This window comes from Gasterosteus aculeatus, chromosome 5 (assembly GCF_964276395.1).
Source record: "Gasterosteus aculeatus chromosome 5, fGasAcu3.hap1.1, whole genome shotgun sequence".
In the NCBI taxonomy this organism is placed as follows: Eukaryota; Metazoa; Chordata; class Actinopteri; order Perciformes; family Gasterosteidae; genus Gasterosteus; species Gasterosteus aculeatus.
The window spans coordinates 1,640,215-1,659,509 of NC_135692.1; the positions used below are offsets into that span (position 1 = coordinate 1,640,215).

The 19,295-nt window shown below is 41.1% G+C and overlaps 48 non-coding genes across 48 annotated transcripts in view; all 48 read left to right on the plus strand.

Moving 5' to 3' along the window:
- The first annotated feature begins 528 nt into the window (after positions 1–528).
- On the plus strand, positions 529–600 carry trnaa-ugc (transfer RNA alanine (anticodon UGC)). Its single transcript has one exon. It is a non-coding gene; the product is annotated as a tRNA-Ala (tRNA).
- A 614-nt stretch (positions 601–1,214) lies between these two features.
- Positions 1,215–1,286, plus strand: trnaa-ugc (transfer RNA alanine (anticodon UGC)). The gene has a single exon. It is a non-coding gene; the product is annotated as a tRNA-Ala (tRNA).
- Positions 1,287–1,860: 574 nt separating this feature from the next.
- On the plus strand, positions 1,861–1,932 carry trnaa-agc (transfer RNA alanine (anticodon AGC)). The gene has a single exon. It is a non-coding gene; the product is annotated as a tRNA-Ala (tRNA).
- A 281-nt stretch (positions 1,933–2,213) lies between these two features.
- trnas-aga (transfer RNA serine (anticodon AGA)) lies at positions 2,214–2,295 on the plus strand. Its single transcript has one exon. It is a non-coding gene; the product is annotated as a tRNA-Ser (tRNA).
- Positions 2,296–2,546: 251 nt separating this feature from the next.
- trnaa-ugc (transfer RNA alanine (anticodon UGC)) lies at positions 2,547–2,618 on the plus strand. The gene has a single exon. It is a non-coding gene; the product is annotated as a tRNA-Ala (tRNA).
- A 242-nt stretch (positions 2,619–2,860) lies between these two features.
- On the plus strand, positions 2,861–2,942 carry trnas-aga (transfer RNA serine (anticodon AGA)). The gene has a single exon. It is a non-coding gene; the product is annotated as a tRNA-Ser (tRNA).
- Positions 2,943–3,192: 250 nt separating this feature from the next.
- Positions 3,193–3,264, plus strand: trnaa-ugc (transfer RNA alanine (anticodon UGC)). The gene has a single exon. It is a non-coding gene; the product is annotated as a tRNA-Ala (tRNA).
- Positions 3,265–3,546: 282 nt separating this feature from the next.
- Positions 3,547–3,628, plus strand: trnas-aga (transfer RNA serine (anticodon AGA)). The gene has a single exon. It is a non-coding gene; the product is annotated as a tRNA-Ser (tRNA).
- A 251-nt stretch (positions 3,629–3,879) lies between these two features.
- Positions 3,880–3,951, plus strand: trnaa-ugc (transfer RNA alanine (anticodon UGC)). Its single transcript has one exon. It is a non-coding gene; the product is annotated as a tRNA-Ala (tRNA).
- A 573-nt stretch (positions 3,952–4,524) lies between these two features.
- On the plus strand, positions 4,525–4,596 carry trnaa-agc (transfer RNA alanine (anticodon AGC)). The gene has a single exon. It is a non-coding gene; the product is annotated as a tRNA-Ala (tRNA).
- Positions 4,597–5,210: 614 nt separating this feature from the next.
- Positions 5,211–5,282, plus strand: trnaa-ugc (transfer RNA alanine (anticodon UGC)). Its single transcript has one exon. It is a non-coding gene; the product is annotated as a tRNA-Ala (tRNA).
- Positions 5,283–5,855: 573 nt separating this feature from the next.
- Positions 5,856–5,927, plus strand: trnaa-agc (transfer RNA alanine (anticodon AGC)). Its single transcript has one exon. It is a non-coding gene; the product is annotated as a tRNA-Ala (tRNA).
- A 614-nt stretch (positions 5,928–6,541) lies between these two features.
- Positions 6,542–6,613, plus strand: trnaa-agc (transfer RNA alanine (anticodon AGC)). Its single transcript has one exon. It is a non-coding gene; the product is annotated as a tRNA-Ala (tRNA).
- Positions 6,614–7,226: 613 nt separating this feature from the next.
- trnaa-agc (transfer RNA alanine (anticodon AGC)) lies at positions 7,227–7,298 on the plus strand. Its single transcript has one exon. It is a non-coding gene; the product is annotated as a tRNA-Ala (tRNA).
- A 616-nt stretch (positions 7,299–7,914) lies between these two features.
- Positions 7,915–7,986, plus strand: trnaa-agc (transfer RNA alanine (anticodon AGC)). Its single transcript has one exon. It is a non-coding gene; the product is annotated as a tRNA-Ala (tRNA).
- Positions 7,987–8,575: 589 nt separating this feature from the next.
- On the plus strand, positions 8,576–8,657 carry trnas-aga (transfer RNA serine (anticodon AGA)). The gene has a single exon. It is a non-coding gene; the product is annotated as a tRNA-Ser (tRNA).
- A 251-nt stretch (positions 8,658–8,908) lies between these two features.
- On the plus strand, positions 8,909–8,980 carry trnaa-agc (transfer RNA alanine (anticodon AGC)). Its single transcript has one exon. It is a non-coding gene; the product is annotated as a tRNA-Ala (tRNA).
- Positions 8,981–9,260: 280 nt separating this feature from the next.
- trnas-aga (transfer RNA serine (anticodon AGA)) lies at positions 9,261–9,342 on the plus strand. The gene has a single exon. It is a non-coding gene; the product is annotated as a tRNA-Ser (tRNA).
- A 251-nt stretch (positions 9,343–9,593) lies between these two features.
- On the plus strand, positions 9,594–9,665 carry trnaa-agc (transfer RNA alanine (anticodon AGC)). The gene has a single exon. It is a non-coding gene; the product is annotated as a tRNA-Ala (tRNA).
- Positions 9,666–9,946: 281 nt separating this feature from the next.
- Positions 9,947–10,028, plus strand: trnas-aga (transfer RNA serine (anticodon AGA)). Its single transcript has one exon. It is a non-coding gene; the product is annotated as a tRNA-Ser (tRNA).
- Positions 10,029–10,279: 251 nt separating this feature from the next.
- Positions 10,280–10,351, plus strand: trnaa-agc (transfer RNA alanine (anticodon AGC)). The gene has a single exon. It is a non-coding gene; the product is annotated as a tRNA-Ala (tRNA).
- A 240-nt stretch (positions 10,352–10,591) lies between these two features.
- On the plus strand, positions 10,592–10,673 carry trnas-aga (transfer RNA serine (anticodon AGA)). The gene has a single exon. It is a non-coding gene; the product is annotated as a tRNA-Ser (tRNA).
- A 255-nt stretch (positions 10,674–10,928) lies between these two features.
- Positions 10,929–11,000, plus strand: trnaa-ugc (transfer RNA alanine (anticodon UGC)). The gene has a single exon. It is a non-coding gene; the product is annotated as a tRNA-Ala (tRNA).
- A 241-nt stretch (positions 11,001–11,241) lies between these two features.
- On the plus strand, positions 11,242–11,323 carry trnas-aga (transfer RNA serine (anticodon AGA)). Its single transcript has one exon. It is a non-coding gene; the product is annotated as a tRNA-Ser (tRNA).
- A 255-nt stretch (positions 11,324–11,578) lies between these two features.
- On the plus strand, positions 11,579–11,650 carry trnaa-ugc (transfer RNA alanine (anticodon UGC)). Its single transcript has one exon. It is a non-coding gene; the product is annotated as a tRNA-Ala (tRNA).
- Positions 11,651–11,929: 279 nt separating this feature from the next.
- On the plus strand, positions 11,930–12,011 carry trnas-aga (transfer RNA serine (anticodon AGA)). The gene has a single exon. It is a non-coding gene; the product is annotated as a tRNA-Ser (tRNA).
- Positions 12,012–12,262: 251 nt separating this feature from the next.
- Positions 12,263–12,334, plus strand: trnaa-agc (transfer RNA alanine (anticodon AGC)). The gene has a single exon. It is a non-coding gene; the product is annotated as a tRNA-Ala (tRNA).
- Positions 12,335–12,574: 240 nt separating this feature from the next.
- Positions 12,575–12,656, plus strand: trnas-aga (transfer RNA serine (anticodon AGA)). Its single transcript has one exon. It is a non-coding gene; the product is annotated as a tRNA-Ser (tRNA).
- Positions 12,657–12,911: 255 nt separating this feature from the next.
- On the plus strand, positions 12,912–12,983 carry trnaa-ugc (transfer RNA alanine (anticodon UGC)). Its single transcript has one exon. It is a non-coding gene; the product is annotated as a tRNA-Ala (tRNA).
- Positions 12,984–13,224: 241 nt separating this feature from the next.
- trnas-aga (transfer RNA serine (anticodon AGA)) lies at positions 13,225–13,306 on the plus strand. The gene has a single exon. It is a non-coding gene; the product is annotated as a tRNA-Ser (tRNA).
- Positions 13,307–13,561: 255 nt separating this feature from the next.
- Positions 13,562–13,633, plus strand: trnaa-ugc (transfer RNA alanine (anticodon UGC)). Its single transcript has one exon. It is a non-coding gene; the product is annotated as a tRNA-Ala (tRNA).
- Positions 13,634–13,912: 279 nt separating this feature from the next.
- On the plus strand, positions 13,913–13,994 carry trnas-aga (transfer RNA serine (anticodon AGA)). Its single transcript has one exon. It is a non-coding gene; the product is annotated as a tRNA-Ser (tRNA).
- A 255-nt stretch (positions 13,995–14,249) lies between these two features.
- Positions 14,250–14,321, plus strand: trnaa-agc (transfer RNA alanine (anticodon AGC)). Its single transcript has one exon. It is a non-coding gene; the product is annotated as a tRNA-Ala (tRNA).
- Positions 14,322–14,564: 243 nt separating this feature from the next.
- On the plus strand, positions 14,565–14,646 carry trnas-aga (transfer RNA serine (anticodon AGA)). Its single transcript has one exon. It is a non-coding gene; the product is annotated as a tRNA-Ser (tRNA).
- A 250-nt stretch (positions 14,647–14,896) lies between these two features.
- trnaa-ugc (transfer RNA alanine (anticodon UGC)) lies at positions 14,897–14,968 on the plus strand. Its single transcript has one exon. It is a non-coding gene; the product is annotated as a tRNA-Ala (tRNA).
- A 282-nt stretch (positions 14,969–15,250) lies between these two features.
- Positions 15,251–15,332, plus strand: trnas-aga (transfer RNA serine (anticodon AGA)). Its single transcript has one exon. It is a non-coding gene; the product is annotated as a tRNA-Ser (tRNA).
- A 251-nt stretch (positions 15,333–15,583) lies between these two features.
- trnaa-agc (transfer RNA alanine (anticodon AGC)) lies at positions 15,584–15,655 on the plus strand. Its single transcript has one exon. It is a non-coding gene; the product is annotated as a tRNA-Ala (tRNA).
- Positions 15,656–15,895: 240 nt separating this feature from the next.
- Positions 15,896–15,977, plus strand: trnas-aga (transfer RNA serine (anticodon AGA)). The gene has a single exon. It is a non-coding gene; the product is annotated as a tRNA-Ser (tRNA).
- A 255-nt stretch (positions 15,978–16,232) lies between these two features.
- trnaa-ugc (transfer RNA alanine (anticodon UGC)) lies at positions 16,233–16,304 on the plus strand. The gene has a single exon. It is a non-coding gene; the product is annotated as a tRNA-Ala (tRNA).
- A 241-nt stretch (positions 16,305–16,545) lies between these two features.
- trnas-aga (transfer RNA serine (anticodon AGA)) lies at positions 16,546–16,627 on the plus strand. The gene has a single exon. It is a non-coding gene; the product is annotated as a tRNA-Ser (tRNA).
- Positions 16,628–16,882: 255 nt separating this feature from the next.
- trnaa-ugc (transfer RNA alanine (anticodon UGC)) lies at positions 16,883–16,954 on the plus strand. The gene has a single exon. It is a non-coding gene; the product is annotated as a tRNA-Ala (tRNA).
- Positions 16,955–17,195: 241 nt separating this feature from the next.
- On the plus strand, positions 17,196–17,277 carry trnas-aga (transfer RNA serine (anticodon AGA)). Its single transcript has one exon. It is a non-coding gene; the product is annotated as a tRNA-Ser (tRNA).
- A 255-nt stretch (positions 17,278–17,532) lies between these two features.
- trnaa-ugc (transfer RNA alanine (anticodon UGC)) lies at positions 17,533–17,604 on the plus strand. Its single transcript has one exon. It is a non-coding gene; the product is annotated as a tRNA-Ala (tRNA).
- A 280-nt stretch (positions 17,605–17,884) lies between these two features.
- trnas-aga (transfer RNA serine (anticodon AGA)) lies at positions 17,885–17,966 on the plus strand. Its single transcript has one exon. It is a non-coding gene; the product is annotated as a tRNA-Ser (tRNA).
- Positions 17,967–18,217: 251 nt separating this feature from the next.
- Positions 18,218–18,289, plus strand: trnaa-agc (transfer RNA alanine (anticodon AGC)). Its single transcript has one exon. It is a non-coding gene; the product is annotated as a tRNA-Ala (tRNA).
- Positions 18,290–18,569: 280 nt separating this feature from the next.
- trnas-aga (transfer RNA serine (anticodon AGA)) lies at positions 18,570–18,651 on the plus strand. The gene has a single exon. It is a non-coding gene; the product is annotated as a tRNA-Ser (tRNA).
- A 251-nt stretch (positions 18,652–18,902) lies between these two features.
- On the plus strand, positions 18,903–18,974 carry trnaa-agc (transfer RNA alanine (anticodon AGC)). Its single transcript has one exon. It is a non-coding gene; the product is annotated as a tRNA-Ala (tRNA).
- A 281-nt stretch (positions 18,975–19,255) lies between these two features.
- trnas-aga (transfer RNA serine (anticodon AGA)) overlaps positions 19,256–19,295 on the plus strand; it is an 82-nt gene continuing 42 nt past the window's right edge. The window contains exon 1 of the tRNA in view: positions 19,256–19,295. This exon is cut by the window's right edge and continues 42 nt beyond it. This is a non-coding gene — a tRNA (tRNA-Ser).

Consider the following 19,295-nt stretch of genomic DNA (forward strand, 5'->3'; position numbering starts at 1 on the left):
ACAAGGGAAAAAAGCACCAACGGTAATTCAGCAAGTAAAAACCACACCCTTACCTTATTATGTGTGTTCCAGAATTATTCACATGGCAGTCTTTATATACGCCACTTCCAGAATTATTCACATGGCAGTCTTTGTATAAGCCACTTAGCCAGTGTCTGATATTAGCGAAATTCAATTTATTTTTAGTTTTTATGTGTTGTTGTGGCCGAGAGGTTAAGGCGATGGACTAGAAATCCATTGGGGTCTCCCCGTGCAGGTTCGAGTCCTGCCAGCAACGAAGTTGACTGTAGAGCTTTCTGGTCCCACCTCAGAGTCATTTTTTGATATTCATACCTTAACGTGTGCAGTCCCACTTTGAAACTCCAAATTCACAAGGATTTTTATTTAAAGTGATGCATTCAGTCTTCCCAAGTTAGCTTTTTGCCAGTCATAGTAGGTTTTCCCTTGGAAACGTCTCCATTCATTGTTTTTTTCTCACACTTCTTCCTTTATATACGCGAAAACAAAGTAATTTTTGGCAGTTGTGCAGGGGGTGTAGCTCAGTGGTAGAGCGCATGCTTTGCATGTATGAGGTCCTGGGTTCAATCCCCAGCATCTCCATTAGATATTATGCGCAAATTTAAAAGGTTTTCAGGTAAGTCGTGGGGAAATGTCATGATAAGAGGAGCCATCAAATATACCGTCCAACAAGGGAAAAAAGCACCAACGGTAATTTAGCAAGTAAAAACCACACCCTTACCTTATTATGTGTGTTCCAGAATTATTCACATGGCAGTCTTTATATACGCCACTTCCAGAATTATTCACACGGCAGTCTTTGTATAAGCCACTTAGCCAGTGTCTGATATTAGCAAAATTCAATTTATTTTTAGTTTTTATGTGTTGTTGTGGCCGAGAGGTTAAGACGATGGACTAGAAATCCATTGGGGTCTCCCCGCGCAGGTTCGAGTCCTGCCAGCAACGAAGTTGACTGTAGAGCTTTCTAGTCCCACCGCAGAGTCATTTTTTGATATTCATACCTTAACGTGTGCAGTCCCACTTTGAAACTCCAAATTCACAAGGATTTTTATTTAAAGTGATGCATTCAGTCTTCCCAAGTTAGCTTTTTGCCAGTCATAGTAGGTTTTCCTTTGGAAACGTCTCCATTCATTGTTTTTTTCTCACACTTCTTCCTTTATATAGGCAAAAACAAAGTAATTTTTGGCAGTTGTGCAGGGGATGTAGCTCAGTGGTAGAGCGCATGCTTTGCATGTATGAGGTCCTGGGTTCAATCCCCAGCATCTCCATTAGATATAATGCGCAAATTTAATAAGTGTTTCAGGTAAGTCGTGGGGAAATGTCATGATAAGAGGAGCCATCAAATATACCGTCCAACAAGGAAAAAAAGCACCAACGGTAATTTACCAAGTAAAAACCACACCCTTACCTTATTATGTGTGTTCCAGAATTATTCACATGGCAGTCTTTATATACGCCACTTAGCCAGTGTCTGATATTGGCAAAAGTCAATTTATCCAGTTTTTATGCGTTGTTGTGGCCGAGAGGTTAAGGCGATGGACTAGAAATCCATTGGGGTCTCCCCGCGCAGGTTCGAGTCCTGCCAGCAACGAAGTTGACTGTAGAGCTTTCTGGTCCCACCGCAGAGTCATTTTTTGATATTCATACCTTAACGTGTGCAGTCCCACTTTGAAACTCCAAATTCACAAGGATTTTTATTTAAAGTGATGCATTCAGTCTTCCCAAGTTAGCTTTGTGCCAGTCATAGTAGGTTTTCCCTTGGAAACGTCTCCATTCATTGTTTTTTTCTCACACTTCTTCCTTTATATACGCAAAAACAAAGTAATTTTTGGAATTTGTGCAGGGGATGTAGCTCAGTGGTAGAGCGCATGCTTAGCATGTATGAGGTCCTGGGTTCAATCCCCGGCATCTCCATTAGATATTATGCGCAAATTTAAAAGGTTTTCAGGTAAGTCGTTGGGAAATGTCATGATAAGAGGAGCCATCAAATATACCGTCCAACAAGGGGAAAAAGCACCAACGGTAATTTAGCAAGTAAAAACCACACCCTTACCTTATTATGTGTGTTCCAGAATTATTCACATGGCAGTCTTTATATACGCCACTTCCAGAATTATTCACATGGCAGTCTTTGTATAAGCCACTTAGCCAGTGTCTGATATTAGCAAAATTCAATTTATTTTTAGTTTTTATGTGTTGTTGTGGCCGAGAGGTTAAGGCGATGGACTAGAAATCCATTGGGGTCTCCCCGCGCAGGTTCGAGTCCTGCCAGCAACGAAGTTGACTGTAGAGCTTTCTGGTCCCACTGCAGAGTCATTTTTTCATATTCATACCTTAACGTGTGCAGTCCCACTTTTAAACTCCAAATTCACAAGGATTTTTATTTAAAGTGATGCATTCAGTCTTCCCAAGTTAGCTTTTTGCCAGTCATAGTAGGTTTTCCCTTGGAAACGTCTCCATTCATTGTTTTTTTCTCACACTTCTTCCTTTATATACGCAAAAACAAAGTAATTTTTGGAATTTGTGCAGGGGATGTAGCTCAGTGGTAGAGCGCATGCTTTGCATGTATGAGGTCCTGGGTTCAATCCCCAGCATCTCCATTAGACATTATGCGCAATTTTAAAAGGTTTTCAGGTAAGTCGTGGGGAAATGTCATGATAAGAGGAGCCATCAAATATACCGTCCAACAAGGGAAAAAAGCACCAACGGTAATTTACCAAGTAAAAACCACACCCTTACCTTATTATGTGTGTTCCAGAATTATTCACACGGCAGTCTTTATATACGCCACTTAGCCAGTGTCTGATATTAGCAAAATTCAATTTACTTTTAGTTTTTATGTGTTGTTGTGGCCGAGAGGTTAAGGCGATGGACTAGAAATCCATTGGGGTCTCCCCGCGCAGGTTCGAGTCCTGCCAGCAACGAAGTTGACTGTAGAGCTTTCTGGTCCCACCGCAGAGTGATTTTTTGATATTCATACCTTAACGTGTCCCACTTTGAAACTCCAAATTCACAAGGATTTTTATTTAAAGTGATGCATTCAGTCTTCCCAAGTTAGCTTTTCTTAGGTTTTCTTAGTTAGGTTTTCCCTTGGAAACGTCTCCATTCATTGTTTTTTACTCACACTTCTTCCTTTATATACGAGAAAACAAAGTAATTTTTGGCAGTTGTGCAGGGGATGCAGCTCAGTGGTAGAGCGCATGCTTTGCATGTATGAGGTCCTGGGTTCAATCCCCAGCATCTCCATTAGATATTATGCGCAAATTTAATAAGTGTTTCAGGTAAGTCGTGGGGAAATGTCATGATAAGAGGAGCCATCAAATATACCGTCCAACAAGGAAAAAAAGCACCAACGGTAATTTACCAAGTAAAAACCACACCCTTACCTTATTATGTGTGTTCCAGAATTATTCACATGGCAGTCTTTATATACGCCACTTCCAGAATTATTCACATGGCAGTCTTTGTATAAGCCACTTAGCCCGTGTCTGATATTAGCAAAATTCAATTTATTTTTAGTTTTTATGTGTTGTTGTGGCCGAGAGGTTAAGGCGATGGACTAGAAATCCATTGGGGTCTCCCCGCGCAGGTTCGAGTCCTGCCAGCAACGAAGTTGACTGTAGAGCTTTCTGGTCCCACCGCAGAGTCATTTTTTCATATTCATACCTTAACGTGTGCAGTCCCACTTTGAAACTCCAAATTCACAAGGATTTTTATTTAAAGTGATGCATTCAGTCTTCCCAAGTTAGCTTTTTGCCAGTCATAGTAGGTTTTCCCTTGGAAACGTCTCCATTCATTGTTTTTTTCTCACACTTCTTCCTTTATATACGCAAAAACAAAGTAATTTTTGGAATTTGTGCAGGGGATGTAGCTCAGTGGTAGAGCGCATGCTTTGCATGTATGAGGTCCTGGGTTCAATCCCCAGCATCTCCATTAGACATTATGCGCAAATTTAAAAGGTTTTCAGGTAAGTCGTGGGGAAATGTCATGATAAGAGGAGCCATCAAATATACCGTCCAACAAGGGAAAAAAGCACCAACGGTAATTTACCAAGTAAAAACCACACCCTTACCTTATTATGTGTGTTCCAGAATTATTCACATGGCAGTCTTTATATACGCCACTTAGCCAGTGTCTGATATTGGCAAAAGTCAATTTATCCAGTTTTTATCCGTTGTTGTGGCCGAGAGGTTAAGGCGATGGACTAGAAATCCATGGGGGTCTCCCCGCGCAGGTTCGAGTCCAGCCAGCAACGAAGTAGACTGTAGAGCTTTCTGGTCCCACCGCAGAGTCATTTTTTGATATTCATACCTTAACGTGTGCAGTCCCACTTTGAAACTCCAAATTCACAAGGATTTTTATTTAAAGTGATGCATTCAGTCTTCCCAAGTTAGCTTTTTGCCAGTCATAGTAGGTTTTCCCTTGGAAACGTCTCCATTCATTGTTTTTTTCTCACACTTCTTCCTTTATATACGCAAAAACAAAGTAATTTTTGGAATTTGTGCAGGGGATGTAGCTCAGTGGTAGAGCGCATGCTTAGCGTGTATGAGGTCCTGGGTTCAATCCCCGGCATCTCCATTAGATATTATGCGCAAATTTAAAAGGTTTTCAGGTAAGTCGTGGGGAAATGTCATGATAAGAGGAGCCATCAAATATACCGTCCAACAAGGGAAAAAAGCACCAACGGTAATTTAGCAAGTAAAAACCACACCCTTACCTTATTATGTGTGTTCCAGAATTATTCACATGGCAGTCTTTATATACGCCACTTCCAGAATTATTCACATGGCAGTCTTTGTATAAGCCACTTAGCCCGTGTCTGATATTAGCAAAATTCAATTTATTTTTAGTTTTTATGTGTTGTTGTGGCCGAGAGGTTAAAGCGATGGACTAGAAATCCATTGGGGTCTCCCCGCGCAGGTTCGAGTCCTGCCAGCAACGAAGTTGACTGTAGAGCTTTCTGGTCCCACCGCAGAGTCATTTTTTCATATTCATACCTTAACGTGTGCAGTCCCACTTTGAAACTCCAAATTCACAAGGATTTTTATTTAAAGTGATGCATTCAGTCTTCCCAAGTTAGCTTTTTGCCAGTCATAGTAGGTTTTCCCTTGGAAACGTCTCCATTCATTGTTTTTTTCTCACACTTCTTCCTTTATATACGCAAAAACAAAGTAATTTTTGGAATTTGTGCAGGGGATGTAGCTCAGTGGTAGAGCGCATGCTTTGCATGTATGAGGTCCTGGGTTCAATCCCCAGCATCTCCATTAGACATTATGCGCAAATTTAAAAGGTTTTCAGGTAAGTCGTGGGGAAATGTCATGATAAGAGGAGCCATCAAATATACCGTCCAACAAGGGAAAAAAGCACCAACGGTAATTTACCAAGTAAAAACCACACCCTTACCTTATTATGTGTGTTCCAGAATTATTCACATGGCAGTCTTTATATACGCCACTTAGCCAGTGTCTGATATTGGCAAAAGTCAATTTATCCAGTTTTTATCCGTTGTTGTGGCCGAGAGGTTAAGGCGATGGACTAGAAATCCATGGGGGTCTCCCCGCGCAGGTTCGAGTCCAGCCAGCAACGAAGTAGACTGTAGAGCTTTCTGGTCCCACCGCAGAGTCATTTTTTGATATTCATACCTTAACGTGTGCAGTCCCACTTTGAAACTCCAAATTCACAAGGATTTTTATTTAAAGTGATGCATTCAGTCTTCCCAAGTTAGCTTTTTGCCAGTCATAGTAGGTTTTCCCTTGGAAACGTCTCCATTCATTGTTTTTTTCTCACACTTCTTCCTTTATATACTCAAAAACAAAGTAATTTTTGGAATTTGTGCAGGGGATGTAGCTCAGTGGTAGAGCGCATGCTTAGCGTGTATGAGGTCCTGGGTTCAATCCCCGGCATCTCCATTAGATATTATGCGCAAATTTAAAAGGTTTTCAGGTAAGTCGTGGGGAAATGTCATGATAAGAGGAGCCATCAAATATACCGTCCAACAAGGGAAAAAAGCACCAACGGTAATTTAGCAAGTAAAAACCACACCCTTACCTTATTATGTGTGTTCCAGAATTATTCACATGGCAGTTTTTATATACGCCACTTCCAGAATTATTCACATGGCAGTCTTTGTATAAGCCACTTAGCCAGTGTCTGATATTAGCAAAATTCAATCTATTTTTAGTTTTTATGTGTTGTTGTGGCCGAGAGGTTAAGGCGATGGACTAGAAATCCAGTGGGGTCTCCCCGCGCAGGTTCGAGTCCTGCCAGCAACGAAGTTGATTGTAGAGCTTTCTGGTCCCACCGCAGAGTCATTTTTTGATATTCATACCTTAACGTGTGCAGTCCCACTTTGAAACTCCAAATTCACAAGGATTTTTATTTAAAGTGATGCATTCAGTCTTCCCAAGTTAGCTTTTTGCCAGTCATAGTAGGTTTTCCCTTGGAAACGTCTCCATTCATTGTTTTTTTCTCACACTTCTTCCTTTATATACGCGAAAACAAAGTAATTTTTGGCAGTTGTGCAGGGGATGTAGCTCAGTGGTAGAGCGCATGCTTAGCATGTATGAGGTCCTGGGTTCAATCCCCGGCATCTCCATTAGATATTATGCGCAAATTTAATAAGTGTTTCAGGTAAGTCGTGGGGAAATGTCATGATAAGAGGAGCCATCAAATATACCGTCCAACAAGGGAAAAAAGCACCAACGGTGATTTAGCAAGTAAAAACCACACCCTTACCTTATTATGTGTGTTCCAGAATTATTCACATGGCAGTCTTTATATACGCCACTTCCAGAATTATTCACATGGCAGTCTTTGTATAAGCCACTTAGCCAGTGTCTGATATTGGCAAAAGTCAATTTATCCAGTTTTTATCCGTTGTTGTGGCCGAGAGGTTAAGGCGATGGACTAGAAATCCAGTGGGGTCTCCCCGCGCAGGTTCGAGTCCTGCCAGCAACGAAGTTGATTGTAGAGCTTTCTGGTCCCACCGCAGAGTCATTTTTTGATATTCATACCTTAACGTGTGCAGTCCCACTTTGAAACTCCAAATTCACAAGGATTTTTATTTAAAGTGATGCATTCAGTCTTCCCAAGTTAGCTTTTTGCCAGTCATATTAGGTTTTCCCTTGGAAACGTCTCCATTCATTGTTTTTTTCTCACACTTCTTCCTTTATATACGCAAAAACAAAGTAATTTTTGGAATTTGTGCAGGGGATGTAGCTCAGTGGTAGAGCGCATGCTTAGCATGTATGAGGTCCTGGGTTCAATCCCCGGCATCTCCATTAGATATTATGCGCAAATTTAATAAGTGTTTCAGGTAAGTCGTGGGGAAATGTCATGATAAGAGGAGCCATCAAATATACCGTCCAACAAGGGAAAAAAGTCACCAACGGTAATTTACCAAGTAAAAACCACACCCTTACCTTATTATGTGTGTTCCAGAATTATTCACATGGCAGTCTTTATATACGCCACTTCCAGAATTATTCACATGGCAGTCTTTGTATAAGCCACTTAGCCAGTGTCTGATATTAGCAAAATTCAATTTATTTTTAGTTTTTATGTGTTGTTGTGGCCGAGAGGTTAAGGCGATGGACTAGAAATCCATTGGGGTCTCCCCGTGCAGGTTCGAGTCCTGCCAGCAACGAAGTAGACTGTAGAGCTTTCTGGTCCCACCGCAGAGTCATTTTTTGATATTCATACCTTAACGTGTGCAGTCCCACTTTGAAACTCCAAATTCACAAGGATTTTTATTTAAAGTGATGCATTCAGTCTTCCCAAGTTAGCTTTGTGCCAGTCATAGTAGGTTTTCCCTTGGAAACGTCTCCATTCATTGTTTTTTTCTCACACTTCTTCCTTTATATACGCAAAAACAAAGTAATTTTTGGAATTTGTGCAGGGGATGTAGCTCAGTGGTAGAGCGCATGCTTAGCATGTATGAGGTCCTGGGTTCAATCCCCGGCATCTCCATTAGATATTATGCGCAAATTTAAAAGGTTTTCAGGTAAGTCGTGGGGAAATGTCATGATAAGAGGAGCCATCAAATATACCGTCCAACAAGGGGAAAAAGCACCAACGGTAATTTACCAAGTAAAAACCACACCCTTACCTTATTATGTGTGTTCCAGAATTATTCACATGGCAGTCTTTATATACGCCACTTAGCCAGTGTCTGATATTGGCAAAAGTCAATTTATCCAGTTTTTATCCGTTGTTGTGGCCGAGAGGTTAAGGCGATGGACTAGAAATCCATTGGGGTCTCCCCGCGCAGGTTCGAGTCCAGCCAGCAACGAAGTAGACTGTAGAGCTTTCTGGTCCCACCGCAGAGTCATTTTTTGATGTTCATACCTTAACGTGTGCAGTCCCACTTTGAAACTCCAAATTCACAAGGATTTTTATTTAAAGTGATGCATTCAGTCTTCCCAAGTTAGCTTTTTGCCAGTCATAGTAGGTTTTCCCTTGTATTCACTTCAAGAATTATTCACATGGCAGTCTTTGTATAAGCCACTTAGCCAGTGTCTGATATTAGCAAAATTCAATTTATTTTTAGTTTTTATGTGTTGTTGTGGCCGAGAGGTTAAGGCGATGGACTAGAAATCCATTGGGGTCTCCCCGCGCAGGTTCGAGTCCTGCCAGCAACGAAGTTGACTGTAGAGCTTTCTGGTCCCACCGCAGAGTCATTCTTTGATATTCATACCTTAACGTCTGCAGTCCCACTTTGAAACTCCAAATTCACAAGGATTTTTATTTAAAGTGATGCATTCAGTCTTCCCAAGTTAGCTTTTTGCCAGTCATAGTAGGTTTTCCCTTGGAAACGTCTCCATTCATTGTTTTTTTCTCACACTTCTTCCTTTATATACGCAAAAACAAAGTAATTTTTGGAATTTGTGCAGGGGATGTAGCTCAGTGGTAGAGCGCATGCTTAGCATGTATGAGGTCCTGGGTTCAATCCCCGGCATCTCCATTAGATATTATGCGCAAATTTAATAAGTGTTTCAGGTAAGTCGTGGGGAAATGTCATGATAAGAGGAGCCATCAAATATACCGTCCAACAAGGGAAAAAAGCACCAACGGTAATTTAGCAAGTAAAAACCACACCCTTACCTTATTATGTGTGTTCCAGAATTATTCACATGGCAGTCTTTATATACGCCACTTCCAGAATTATTCACATGGCAGTCTTTGTATAAGCCACTTAGCCAGTGTCTGATATTGGCAAAAGTCAATTTATCCAGTTTTTATCCGTTGTTGTGGCCGAGAGGTTAAGGCGATGGACTAGAAATCCATTGGGGTCTCCCCGCGCAGGTTCGAGTCCTGCCAGCAACGAAGTAGACTGTAGAGCTTTCTGGTCCCACCGCAGAGTCATTTTTTGATATTCATACCTTAACGTGTGCAGTCCCACTTTGAAACTCCAAATTCACAAGGATTTTTATTTAAAGTGATGCATTCAGTCTTCCCAAGTTAGCTTTGTGCCAGTCATAGTAGGTTTTCCCTTGGAAACGTCTCCATTCATTGTTTTTTTCTCACACTTCTTCCTTTATATACGCAAAAACAAAGTAATTTTTGGAATTTGTGCAGGGGATGTAGCTCAGTGGTAGAGCGCATGCTTAGCATGTATGAGGTCCTGGGTTCAATCCCCGGCATCTCCATTAGATATTATGCGCAAATTTAAAAGGTTTTCAGGTAAGTCGTTGGGAAATGTCATGATAAGAGGAGCCATCAAATATACCGTCCAACAAGGGAAAAAAGCACCAACGGTAATTTAGCAAGTAAAAACCACACCCTTACCTTATTATGTGTGTTCCAGAATTATTCACATGGCAGTCTTTATATACGCCACTTCCAGAATTATTCACATGGCAGTCTTTGTATAAGCCACTTAGCCGGTGTCTGATATTAGCAAAATTCAATTTATTTTTGGTTTTTATGTGTTGTTGTGGCCGAGAGGTTAAGGCGATGGACTAGAAATCCATTGGGGTCTCCCCGCGCAGGTTCGAGTCCTGCCAGCAACGAAGTTGACTGTAGAGCTTTCTGGTCCCACTGCAGAGTCATTTTTTGATATTCATACCGTAACGTGTGCAGTCCCACTTTTAAACTCCAAATTCACAAGGATTTTTATTTAAAGTGATGCATTCAGTCTTCCCAAGTTAGCTTTTTGCCAGTCATAGTAGGTTTTCCCTTGGAAACGTCTCCATTCATTGTTTTTTTCTCACACTTCTTCCTTTATATACGCAAAAACAAAGTAATTTTTGGAATTTGTGCAGGGGATGTAGCTCAGTGGTAGAGCGCATGCTTAGCATGTATGAGGTCCTGGGTTCAATCCCCGGCATCTCCATTAGATATTATGCGCAAATTTAAAAGGTTTTCAGGTAAGTCGTGGGGAAATGTCATGATAAGAGGAGCCATCAAATATACCGTCCAACAAGGGAAAAAAGCACCAACGGTAATTTACCAAGTAAAAACCACACCCTTACCTTATTATGTGTGTTCCAGAATTATTCACATGGCAGTCTTTATATACGCCACTTAGCCAGTGTCTGATATTGGCAAAAGTCAATTCATCCAGTTTTTATCCGTTGTTGTGGCCGAGAGGTTAAGGCGATGGACTAGAAATCCATTGGGGTCTCCCCGCGCAGGTTCGAGTCCTGCCAGCAACGAAGTTGACTGTAGAGCTTTCTGGTCCCACTGCAGAGTCATTTTTTGATATTCATACCTTAACGTGTGCAGTCCCACTTTTAAACTCCAAATTCACAAGGATTTTTATTTAAAGTGATGCATTCAGTCTTCCCAAGTTAGCTTTTCTTAGGTTTTCTTAGTTAGGTTTTCCCTTGGAAACGTCTCCATTCATTGTTTTTTACTCACACTTCTTCCTTTATATACGCGAAAACAAAGTAATTTTTGGCAGTTGTGCAGGGGATGTAGCTCAGTGGTAGAGCGCATGCTTTGCATGTATGAGGTCCTGGGTTCAATCCCCAGCATCTCCATTAGATATTATGCGCAAATTTAATAAGTGTTTCAGGTAAGTCGTGGGGAAATGTCATGATAAGAGGAGCCATCAAATATACCGTCCAACAAGGAAAAAAAGCACCAACGGTAATTTACCAAGTAAAAACCACACCCTTACCTTATTATGTGTGTTCCAGAATTATTCACATGGCAGTCTTTATATACGCCACTTAGCCAGTGTCTGATATTGGCAAAAGTCAATTTATCCAGTTTTTATGCGTTGTTGTGGCCGAGAGGTTAAGGCGATGGACTAGAAATCCATTGGGGTCTCCCCGCGCAGGTTCGAGTCCTGCCAGCAACGAAGTTGACTGTAGAGCTTTCTGGTCCCACCGCAGAGTCATTTTTTGATATTCATACCTTAACGTGTGCAGTCCCACTTTGAAACTCCAAATTCACAAGGATTTTTATTTAAAGTGATGCATTCAGTCTTCCCAAGTTAGCTTTTCTTAGGTTTTCTTAGTTAGGTTTTCCCTTGGAAACGTCTCCATTCATTGTTTTTTACTCACACTTCTTCCTTTATATACGAGAAAACAAAGTAATTTTTGGCAGTTGTGCAGGGGATGTAGCTCAGTGGTAGAGCGCATGCTTTGCATGTATGAGGTCCTGGGTTCAATCCCCAGCATCTCCATTAGATATTATGCGCAAATTTAAAAGGTTTTCAGGTAAGTCGTGGGGAAATGTCATGATAAGAGGAGCCATCAAATATACCGTCCAACAAGGAAAAAAAGCACCAACGGTAATTTACCAAGTAAAAACCACACCCTTACCTTATTATGTGTGTTCCAGAATTATTCACATGGCAGTCTTTATATACGCCACTTCCAGAATTATTCACATGGCAGTCTTTGTATAAGCCACTTAGCCAGTGTCTGATATTGGCAAAAGTCAATTTATCCAGTTTTTATCCGTTGTTGTGGCCGAGAGGTTAAGGCGATGGACTAGAAATCCATTGGGGTCTCCCCGCGCAGGTTCGAGTCCTGCCAGCAACGAAGTTGACTGTAGAGCTTTCTGGTCCCACTGCAGAGTCATTTTTTGATATTCATACCGTAACGTGTGCAGTCCCACTTTTAAACTCCAAATTCACAAGGATTTTTATTTAAAGTGATGCATTCAGTCTTCCCAAGTTAGCTTTTTGCCAGTCATAGTAGGTTTTCCCTTGGAAACGTCTCCATTCATTGTTTTTTTCTCACACTTCTTCCTTTATATACGCAAAAACAAAGTAATTTTTGGAATTTGTGCAGGGGATGTAGCTCAGTGGTAGAGCGCATGCTTAGCATGTATGAGGTCCTGGGTTCAATCCCCGGCATCTCCATTAGATATTATGCGCAAATTTAAAAGGTTTTCAGGTAAGTCGTGGGGAAATGTCATGATAAGAGGAGCCATCAAATATACCGTCCAACAAGGGAAAAAAGCACCAACGGTAATTTACCAAGTAAAAACCACACCCTTACCTTATTATGTGTGTTCCAGAATTATTCACATGGCAGTCTTTATATACGCCACTTAGCCAGTGTCTGATATTGGCAAAAGTCAATTCATCCAGTTTTTATCCGTTGTTGTGGCCGAGAGGTTAAGGCGATGGACTAGAAATCCATTGGGGTCTCCCCGCGCAGGTTCGAGTCCTGCCAGCAACGAAGTTGACTGTAGAGCTTTCTGGTCCCACTGCAGAGTCATTTTTTGATATTCATACCTTAACGTGTGCAGTCCCACTTTTAAACTCCAAATTCACAAGGATTTTTATTTAAAGTGATGCATTCAGTCTTCCCAAGTTAGCTTTTCTTAGGTTTTCTTAGTTAGGTTTTCCCTTGGAAACGTCTCCATTCATTGTTTTTTACTCACACTTCTTCCTTTATATACGCGAAAACAAAGTAATTTTTGGCAGTTGTGCAGGGGATGTAGCTCAGTGGTAGAGCGCATGCTTTGCATGTATGAGGTCCTGGGTTCAATCCCCAGCATCTCCATTAGATATTATGCGCAAATTTAATAAGTGTTTCAGGTAAGTCGTGGGGAAATGTCATGATAAGAGGAGCCATCAAATATACCGTCCAACAAGGAAAAAAAGCACCAACGGTAATTTACCAAGTAAAAACCACACCCTTACCTTATTATGTGTGTTCCAGAATTATTCACATGGCAGTCTTTATATACGCCACTTAGCCAGTGTCTGATATTGGCAAAAGTCAATTTATCCAGTTTTTATGCGTTGTTGTGGCCGAGAGGTTAAGGCGATGGACTAGAAATCCATTGGGGTCTCCCCGCGCAGGTTCGAGTCCTGCCAGCAACGAAGTTGACTGTAGAGCTTTCTGGTCCCACCGCAGAGTCATTTTTTGATATTCATACCTTAACGTGTGCAGTCCCACTTTGAAACTCCAAATTCACAAGGATTTTTATTTAAAGTGATGCATTCAGTCTTCCCAAGTTAGCTTTTCTTAGGTTTTCTTAGTTAGGTTTTCCCTTGGAAACGTCTCCATTCATTGTTTTTTACTCACACTTCTTCCTTTATATACGAGAAAACAAAGTAATTTTTGGCAGTTGTGCAGGGGATGTAGCTCAGTGGTAGAGCGCATGCTTTGCATGTATGAGGTCCTGGGTTCAATCCCCAGCATCTCCATTAGATATTATGCGCAAATTTAAAAGGTTTTCAGGTAAGTCGTGGGGAAATGTCATGATAAGAGGAGCCATCAAATATACCGTCCAACAAGGAAAAAAAGCACCAACGGTAATTTACCAAGTAAAAACCACACCCTTACCTTATTATGTGTGTTCCAGAATTATTCACATGGCAGTCTTTATATACGCCACTTCCAGAATTATTCACATGGCAGTCTTTGTATAAGCCACTTAGCCAGTGTCTGATATTGGCAAAAGTCAATTTATCCAGTTTTTATCCGTTGTTGTGGCCGAGAGGTTAAGGCGATGGACTAGAAATCCATTGGGGTCTCCCCGCGCAGGTTCGAGTCCTGCCAGCAACGAAGTTGACTGTAGAGCTTTCTGGTCCCACCGCAGAGTCATTTTTTGATATTCATACCTTAACGTGTGCAGTCCCACTTTGAAACTCCAAATTCACAAGGATTTTTATTTAAAGTGATGCATTCAGTCTTCCCAAGTTAGCTTTTCTTAGGTTTTCTTAGTTAGGTTTTCCCTTGGAAACGTCTCCATTCATTGTTTTTTTCTCACACTTCTTCCTTTATATACGCAAAAACAAAGTAATTTTTGGAATTTGTGCAGGAGATGTAGCTCAGTGGTAGAGCGCATGCTTAGCATGTATGAGGTCCTGGGTTGAATCCCCAGCATCTCCATTAGACATTATGCGCAATTTTAAAAGGTTTTCAGGTAAGTCGTGGGGAAATGTCATGATAAGAGGAGCCATCAAATATACCGTCCAACAAGGAAAAAAAAGCACCAACGGTAATTTACCAAGTAAAAACCACACCCTTACCTTATTATGTGTGTTCCAGAATTATTCACACGGCAGTCTTTATATACGCCACTTAGCCAGTGTCTGATATTAGCAAAATTCAATTTACTTTTAGTTTTTATGTGTTGTTGTGGCCGAGAGGTTAAGGCGATGGACTAGAAATCCATTGGGGTCTCCCCGCGCAGGTTCGAGTCCTGCCAGCAACGAAGTTGACTGTAGAGCTTTCTGGTCCCACCGCAGAGTGATTTTTTGATATTCATACCTCAACGTGTCCCACTTTGAAACTCCAAATTCACAAGGATTTTTATTTAAAGTGATGCATTCAGTCTTCCCAAGTTAGCTTTTCTTAGGTTTTCTTAGTTAGGTTTTCCCTTGGAAACGTCTCCATTCATTGTTTTTTACTCACACTTCTTCCTTTATATACGAGAAAACAAAATAATTTTTGGCAGTTGTGCAGGGGATGCAGCTCAGTGGTAGAGCGCATGCTTTGCATGTATGAGGTCCTGGGTTCAATCCCCAGCATCTCCATTAGATATTATGCGCAAATTTAATAAGTGTTTCAGGTAAGTCGTGGGGAAATGTCATGATAAGAGGAGCCATCAAATATACCGTCCAACAAGGAAAAAAAGCACCAACGGTAATTTACCAAGTAAAAACCACACCCTTACCTTATTATGTGTGTTCCAGAATTATTCACATGGCAGTCTTTATATACGCCACTTCCAGAATTATTCACATGGCAGTCTTTGTATAAGCCACTTAGCCAGTGTCTGATATTAGCAAAATTCAATTTATTTTTAGTTTTTATGTGTTGTTGTGGCCGAGAGGTTAAGGCGATGGACTAGAAATCCATTGGGGTCTCCCCGCGCAGGTTCGAGTCCTGCCAGCAACGAAGTTGACTGTAGAGCTTTCTGGTCCCACCGCAGAGTCATTTTTTGATATTCATACCTTAACGTGTGCAGTCCCACTTTGAAACTCCAAATTCACAAGGATTTTTATTTAAAGTGATGCATTCAGTCTTCCCAAGTTAGCTTTTTGCCAGTCATAGTAGGTTTTCCCTTGGAAACGTCTCCATTCATTGTTTTTTTCTCACACTTCTTCCTTTATATACGCAAAAACAAAGTAATTTTTGGAATTTGTGCAGGGGATGTAGCTCAGTGGTAGAGCGCATGCTTAGCATGTATGAGGTCCTGGGTTCAATCCCCGGCATCTCCATTAGATATTATGCGCAAATTTAAAAGGTTTTCAGGTAAGTCGTGGGGAAATGTCATGATAAGAGGAGCCATCAAATATACCGTCCAACAAGGGAAAAAAGCACCAACGGTAATTTACCAAGTAAAAACCACACCCTTACCTTATTATGTGTGTTCCAGAATTATTCACATGGCAGTCTTTATATACGCCACTTAGCCAGTGTCTGATATTGGCAAAAGTCAATTCATCCAGTTTTTATCCGTTGTTGTGGCCGAGAGGTTAAGGCGATGGACTAGAAATCCATTGGGGTCTCCCCGCGCAGGTTCGAGTCCTGCCAGCAACGAAGTTGACTGTAGAGCTTTCTGGTCCCACTGCAGAGTCATTTTTTGATATTCATACCTTAACGTGTGCAGTCCCACTTTTAAACTCCAAATTCACAAGGATTTTTATTTAAAGTGATGCATTCAGTCTTCCCAAGTTAGCTTTTCTTAGGTTTTCTTAGTTAGGTTTTCCCTTGGAAACGTCTCCATTCATTGTTTTTTACTCACACTTCTTCCTTTATATACGCGAAAACAAAGTAATTTTTGGCAGTTGTGAAGGGGATGTAGCTCAGTGGTAGAGCGCATGCTTTGCATGTATGAGGTCCTGGGTTCAATCCCCAGCATCTCCATTAGATATTATGCGCAAATTTAATAAGTGTTTCAGGTAAGTCGTGGGGAAATGTCATGATAAGAGGAGCCATCAAATATACCGTCCAACAAGGAAAAAAAGCACCAACGGTAATTTACCAAGTAAAAACCACACCCTTACCTTATTATGTGTGTTCCAGAATTATTCACATGGCAGTCTTTATATACGCCACTTAGCCAGTGTCTGATATTGGCAAAAGTCAATTTATCCAGTTTTTATGCGTTGTTGTGGCCGAGAGGTTAAGGCGATGGACTAGAAATCCATTGGGGTCTCCCCGCGCAGGTTCGAGTCCTGCCAGCAACGAAGTTGACTGTAGAGCTTTCTGGTCCCACCGCAGAGTCATTTTTTGATATTCATACCTTAACGTGTGCAGTCCCACTTTGAAACTCCAAATTCACAAGGATTTTTATTTAAAGTGATGCATTCAGTCTTCCCAAGTTAGCTTTTCTTAGGTTTTCTTAGTTAGGTTTTCCCTTGGAAACGTCTTCATTCATTGTTTTTTACTCACACTTCTTCCTTTATATATGAGAAAACAAAGTAATTTTTGGCAGTTGTGCAGGGGATGTAGCTCAGTGGTAGAGCGCATGCTTTGCATGTATGAGGTCCTGGGTTCAATCCCCAGCATCTCCATTAGATATTATGCGCAAATTTAATAAGTGTTTCAGGTAAGTCGTGGGGAAATGTCATGATAAGAGGAGCCATCAAATATACCGTCCAACAAGGAAAAAAAGCACCAACGGTAATTTACCAAGTAAAAACCACACCCTTACCTTATTATGTGTGTTCCAGAATTATTCACATGGCAGTCTTTATATACGCCACTTAGCCAGTGTCTGATATTGGCAAAAGTCAATTTATCCAGTTTTTATGCGTTGTTGTGGCCGAGAGGTTAAGGCGATGGACTAGAAATCCATTGGGGTCTCCCCGCGCAGGTTCGAGTCCTGCCAGCAACGAAGTTGACTGTAGAGCTTTCTGGTCCCACCGCAGAGTCATTTTTTGATATTCATACCTTAACGTGTGCAGTCCCACTTTGAAACTCCAAATTCACAAGGATTTTTATTTAAAGTGATGCATTCAGTCTTCCCAAGTTAGCTTTTCTTAGGTTTTCTTAGTTAGGTTTTCCCTTGGAAACGTCTCCATTCATTGTTTTTTACTCACACTTCTTCCTTTATATATGAGAAAACAAAGTAATTTTTGGCAGTTGTGCAGGGGATGTAGCTCAGTGGTAGAGCGCATGCTTTGCATGTATGAGGTCCTGGGTTCAATCCCCAGCATCTCCATTAGATATTATGCGCAAATTTAATAAGTGTTTCAGGTAAGTCGTGGGGAAATGTCATGATAAGAGGAGCCATCAAATATACCGTCCAACAAGGAAAAAAAGCACCAACGGTAATTTACCAAGTAAAAACCACACCCTTACCTTATTATGTGTGTTCCAGAATTATTCACATGGCAGTCTTTATATACGCCACTTCCAGAATTATTCACATGGCAGTCTTTGTATAAGCCACTTAGCCAGTGTCTGATATTGGCAAAAGTCAATTTATCCAGTTTTTATCCGTTGTTGTGGCCGAGAGGTTAAGGCGATGGACTAGAAATCCATTGGGGTCTCCCCGCGCAGGTTCGAGTCCTGCCAGCAACGAAGTTGACTGTAGAGCTTTCTGGTCCTACCGCAGAGTCATTTTTTGATATTCATACCTTAACGTGTGCAGTCCCACTTTGAAACTCCAAATTCACAAGGATTTTTATTTAAAGTGATGCATTCAGTCTTCCCAAGTTAGCTTTTTGCCAGTCATATTAGGTTTTCCCTTGGAAACGTCTCCATTCATTGTTTTTTTCTCACACTTCTTCCTTTATATACGCAAAAACAAAGTAATTTTTGGAATTTGTGCAGGGGATGTAGCTCAGTGGTAGAGCGCATGCTTAGCATGTATGAGGTCCTGGGTTCAATCCCCGGCATCTCCATTAGATATTATGCGCAAATTTAATAAGTGTTTCAGGTAAGTCGTGGGGAAATGTCATGATAAGAGGAGCCATCAAATATACCGTCCAACAAGGGAAAAAAGCACCAACGGTAATTTAGCAAGTAAAAACCACACCCTTACCTTATTATGTGTGTTCCAGAATTATTCACATGGCAGTCTTTATATACGCCACTTCCAGAATTATTCACATGGCAGTCTTTGTATAAGCCACTTAGCCAGTGTCTATTATTGGCAAAAGTCAATTCATCCAGTTTTTATCCGTTGTTGTGGCCGAGAGGTTAAGGCGATGGACTAGAAATCCATTGGGGTCTCCCCGCGCAGGTTCGAGTCCTGCCAGCAACGAAGTAGACTGTAGAGCTTTCTGGTCCCACCGCAGAGTCATTTTTTGATATTCATACCTTAACGTGTGCAGTCCCACTTTGAAACTCCAAATTCACAAGGATTTTTATTTAAAGTGATGCATTCAGTCTTCCCAAGTTAGCTTTGTGCCAGTCATAGTAGGTTTTCCCTTGGAAACGTCTCCATTCATTGTTTTTTTCTCACACTTCTTCCTTTATATACGCAAAAACAAAGTAATTTTTGGAATTTGTGCAGGGGATGTAGCTCAGTGGTAGAGCGCATGCTTAGCATGTATGAGGTCCTGGGTTCAATCCCCGGCATCTCCATTAGATATTATGCGCAAATTTAAAAGGTTTTCAGGTAAGTCGTTGGGAAATGTCATGATAAGAGGAGCCATCAAATATACCGTCCAACAAGGGAAAAAAGCACCAACGGTAATTTAGCAAGTAAAAACCACACCCTTACCTTATTATGTGTGTTCCAGAATTATTCACATGGCAGTCTTTATATACGCCACTTCCAGAATTATTCACATGGCAGTCTTTGTATAAGCCACTTAGCCAGTGTCTGATATTAGCAAAATTCAATTTATTTTTAGTTTTTATGTGTTGTTGTGGCCGAGAGGTTAAGGCGATGGACTAGAAATC